General features: G+C 46.2%; 1 pseudogene; it reads right to left on the minus strand.

Annotated features, from left to right (window-relative positions):
• Window positions 1-692: 692 nt before the first annotated feature.
• Window positions 693-3,067, minus strand: LOC142853068 (RNA transcription, translation and transport factor protein pseudogene; annotated as a pseudogene).
• Window positions 3,068-4,987: the final 1,920 nt, after the last annotated feature.

Genomic DNA, 4,987 nt, shown 5'->3' on the forward strand with positions numbered 1-4,987 from the left:
ATTGTAGTATGTCCTATTTAAAAATAAAAAAAGTAGATGAAAGAGCTAGCATGTCTTTTCTGCCTTGTGAAGGCAGAGCTAGAAGGTTCCATCTACAGCCAGAAAACAAACCAATACTGGATGATGAACATGCCAGGGTCTTGATCACGAACTTCTCAGCTCACAGTCCTGTGAGAAATACATTCTTATTACTCATAAATTACCCAATCTCAGGCATTTTGTTAAAAGAACCAGAGCAGGATGAAACACAATTCAATGTCTGTGCACTCAAGCTCAAACCCTAGTACCCACAAAATAGGAAGGCAGAAGCAGCTCCAAGTTGTCCTCTGACCTTACAGGCATGCATGGCACAAGGGCACCCAACCATGGTATGCATGTGGAAGTCGGAGGGCAGCTTACCAGTCTTTGCCTGCAGCTTGCTGCTGCCGTGGGGACCAGGCTGGCCCGGGGATTCCCCGCTCTCTGCCTCCCTTTCAGACACACTGGCATCACACTTGCCATCAGATCCAGTTTCTTGTGGCTTCTGAGGATGCAAAGTTGCTTTTTTTTTTCTTCCCTAACCTTCCCCAACTTAAGTTTTTAAAAAATGCAGTGGTAGAAGTTTCTAGAACATGGTCAGTCTCCTGGGATTCTTCCCTTTTGTGTGGCATTTGATTTTCAGACACATGTTGGTGTACACAGTTTCCATCTCACTAAGCAGGCAAGAAGCTGCATTCCTGATTTTCTAGTCTTTCCACTTTTCCCAGTCTGTGGTCTGTCTTTGGATCAGCCATGACTGCCTGGCCAGCCACTATGGCTTCGTTAATTTTCGTCTGTAGCCCTCTGAGCTCTACGTGCCACACGGCAGGATCTGAGCAGCTTCGCTAAGAAATGAATCTCTTGTGTCAGGGCCAAGAATATGTTTGTCTAAAGCAGCAGGTAAATTCAAATTTGTTGGATTTGCTTTAGCAACTGCATCCTGTGTTAGATGCTTCTGAACCAAAATACGAATTGCCCTACACATTACCAAGCAATCACAATAATGCCTAATCTGAAGGAGGCTAGCCAGAGCCATCGCACCAACCTTAAAATCGGGATTATTTATGTCAGATTAAACTGTGTTGTCAGTATTTTTTCTGTTACCAAGTACTAAGTCCTTGTATTTTTCAGTATTATCTCATATTCGAGTCTAACAGCCAAACCAAGAAGCCAGTCACTGCTTCTTGCTGCTCCTGAATCTCGAAAGGACAGTTAACATCTCTGAACTACTCTGAAGAACTGGGCCACTCACGGCTGTGGAGGTTTCTCAGTTACCTCTGTCTTCAGTTCTGCAGTGTCTGATTTTTCTGGTCTTCAAGTCAAACAACAAAGTTTCTAAATTTCTGTTTCGTTTTTGCAGTTGAAGCCTGTGAGGTTGTGGTAGTCCAGGGCCATGCGCTTGCATTGGAATATGGTCCCCGCTGCTCACACTGGCTGCTGGGCCTCCACTGAGCAGGAAAAGTGAGGTGAGGTGGGCCAAAGTTTTTTTTTTTAAGAGGTCACAGTTCAACATGAAAAAGTTCGTAGTGACATTCCGAGCTGCTTAGCACATTTGAAATTTACGCCTCTGAATTTAGGAGAAAACAAAGCCCCCGATTTGTTTAAGCCTTTATTCACAGTGCGGAGTTAATTTCCTCTCTGAAGCTGTCACTTTTATGAGTGGACTCTGAGAATTAGGAGGCAGTCAGCCACGTGGAGCCATCTAGTCAGAGGACAGCCTGTTACTTCTAAAGGACAGAGACCATTATTCTCTTATTTGGGAGTGGCAGCGGCGGGTGGGGACTTCTGCTCAGCTACGACTTTTCTAGTTATAATTTAAAGATCAAAACTGTTTTTAAACTAACGCTTGCCAGAATCTGAAAAGGTCAGTGGCCATGTATGAAGCAGCCAAACGCAGGCCCTTCTCCTTCCTTAGACTCCCAGCCGTCTCAGATATATCTCCATTAGTCACCAGCATACCTCAGCGAACAAGCCTACAAACGGGGCCATTGTGCTTTTATTACCAGAAGTGCAGTGTGCTTGTCCAACACAATCATGTTCAGTTTTATGGCGCTATCTCTCTGCCAGGTGCGGAGCTGGGATGCAGGCGCCGCAGCCAAGGCTGAGATGTGTCTGAAGCTTGAGGGCGGTGTTAGGCCTCCACAGACTGTGTTTGTGGCACTCCTGACGGGGAATTAACTGCGCGATTCATTCAGCTGATGACGGGCTCCAGCAGCCAGGACCCGGCACTGTGCCCTCACCTCTGCTGGTCCCAGAGCCCTGGAGGGTGCCCTTCCAGGGTGCTGCGCTCTGTAAGGGCTGTCGCCAGAAAAATGAGGACTGAGTGTTAAGTCCACAGTTTCCATCTTTCCTTCCTTTCTCCCCAAAATATTTATTCAGTGCCAGTCGTATGCCAGGCTCAATGAAGATGCTGGAAACCAAATAAATAAGGTTCTATCCCTACCTCTAATCTGAAAATAGAAAATTTAAAAGGGAGTAACTTCTGGGATTCGCTTAGCAAAGGAGCATCCGAGTGAAGTCATGTACGTACCAATGACATCAGAACTGAAGTGAGGGCCAGCAAGATGGCTCAGTGGGTAAGGGCAATGAGGCCTGGTGACCTGAGTTTGATCCTTAGAACCAAGGTGGAATGGGAGAATCGACATCTACAAGATGTTTTCTGCCCTCCCACATATACACACACCAAATAAATAAACAAATATAAAAAATAGCAGCAAAATTGTCTGAGAACAACAGGGACTAATGGGAGAGAGAGAGAAGAGGCAGGGAAGTGGGTGGGGCCAGTGTGCTTGAAGCTCTTCATACAGTGTATAGAAAGGGCCTCATGCAAGCCGGTATGATTAAAATAGTAGCACTGGAGAGAATGGGCACACAGGCACACAGGCAAAGACAGGTCCTGCTGACAGAGGTGCTGAGGGTAAGATCTGGGGTCTTTACACTAGGAACAGACAGGTGGCCGTGTGCAGAACACTGCAAGCAGACGCAGGACATATGTGGGGACCTGTATAGAGCTGGATGTGGTAGGGAATGTCAACAAAATGAGCGACATCCGGTCCCATTACGAAGGTGTTGGAAGATGACTGAGGTTGGAGTCAGACACCTCTATTGCCAGATGTATCTGGAAAACTATCTCGGCAAAAGCACACATAGAAGATACGAACAGACCTAGTGGGCTGACAAGATGGCTCAGAGGGGCTTGTCACAAAGCCTGACTGAGTTTGATCCCCAGAACCAACATAATAAAACAGGAGAAGAGATATCAGCAAGATGTCCTCTGGGCATCCCACACGCTATGCACAAAGGTGAGCGCACGCGCGCGCACACACACACACACACAGTGTTAAAAACCAGACAAACAAGGAATCTGCTAAGGTACTAACCGTAAGAAAGAGGGTGGCATGGACGGAGACCACGAGTCATTCTACAATGCAGAAACTGCCCTGGATAACCTTGACCAGGGGGAACGAAGCAGTGCTGCAGGAAACAAGCTGCCGATCTTGTGTGAGTTGTCGTACTTCTCAGGGTTTATACCCAACACAAACATGGGGGAGTCGACAGACAGAGCAGACATGACGAGCTCTTTCGGCTCCACTCTTCAAGTGAGCCTGGCGTCCTCCATGGTGGTGAAGACACCAGTAGACCCCACAGTGTACTTGGCACCAGCGCCGCCCTATTTGATGTCATCAGGGTCTCACTACTGGAAGACGGTGACAGGCTTCCCACTGAAGACGAGTTTTCAGTTCTCAGCCTTGACTGTGCCGTTGAACCTGCTGTGGGTAGAGTCAGACGGTAGCACGTAGGCCATGTAGTTGAGATCAATGATGAAAACAGTATCCACTTTGCCAGGGTTGAAGGAAGCCCTGGTAACCCGGTGCCAAATGTGGCCAAATTCATTTCCTCCAGCCTTGGCCAACATGTTTCAGGATAAGGCCAGCCCTGTGTGAAAAGATACAGCTGTCTCTGAAACAGGGAGGAGCAGAGAGTCACTTTAAAATGTTTCAATGTGAAAAGCAGATTTACTTTAGAAATTGGATATTGATGGAAATAAATCCAAAAATGTGTGGGAAATAAGTCAATAACCAATAGTCCTCAATTCTCTTTTTCTCAAATTCCTTGAGACTCTCACCACCTCCTATGCCTCAATTCCAGACATTAATGAATATAACCCTCTTTTTTGTTTGTAGGAAATGGGGGAGGAGTCCGAAGGAATGTCAGGGGTAGCGGAGCCCACTTGGAGTCTCCACGCGGAACCTGCTGTGTATTAAGATAAGCAATGCTATCATGCTAAAAGGCAGGAAAAGGAAAGCAACTATGTCTAAACAAAGGCTCTTCACTATGGAGCTGTGTGGGATCAATGAGACAGCACCACATGTTACCAAGTGTAGCTCTCAGTGACTGTAGGTACAGCCTCGGAGACTACCAGCCAAACCTGTTCCCTGCTTGATCTATATACAAGGCGCCCAACCAGGTTGCATTTCCCTGCCTTCTTTGCACACTCTCCCCTTTCTTTGAACTAAAAACACAGCTGTGATTGCAAGCCAGCAGCTAAAGATGCTACCTTTGAGAATGTCTTGGGGATACCTGGGGCCCTGTGTGGCCACATTGAGCAGAGTTGCCTATCCATTTGTCTTGGACTAATGGGCAAGTTTATACTGCTTCTGTTATAGCAGGCCCACCTTTTCCCCCAAAAGAATGCAATCTTGTTTTCCATAACTATGTCATTTTTGCAATATTATCTTTCACATGTATAATCATTTAAAATATCTACAATTACCATACATTTTACTTTGCTATGTTGGATAGTTTTATGTCAGCTTGACATAAGCTAAAGTCATCTAAGAGGAGAGAACTTCAATTAAGAAAATGCTTCCATAATATGGGGCAGTAGGCAGTCTATGGGGTATTTTTCTTAATTAATGATTGATGGATGAGAGCCCAGAATATTGTGGGTGGTACCATCCCTGGGCCA

Source organism: Microtus pennsylvanicus, chromosome 6 (assembly GCF_037038515.1).
Source record: "Microtus pennsylvanicus isolate mMicPen1 chromosome 6, mMicPen1.hap1, whole genome shotgun sequence".
NCBI lineage: Eukaryota > Metazoa > Chordata > Mammalia > Rodentia > Cricetidae > Microtus > Microtus pennsylvanicus.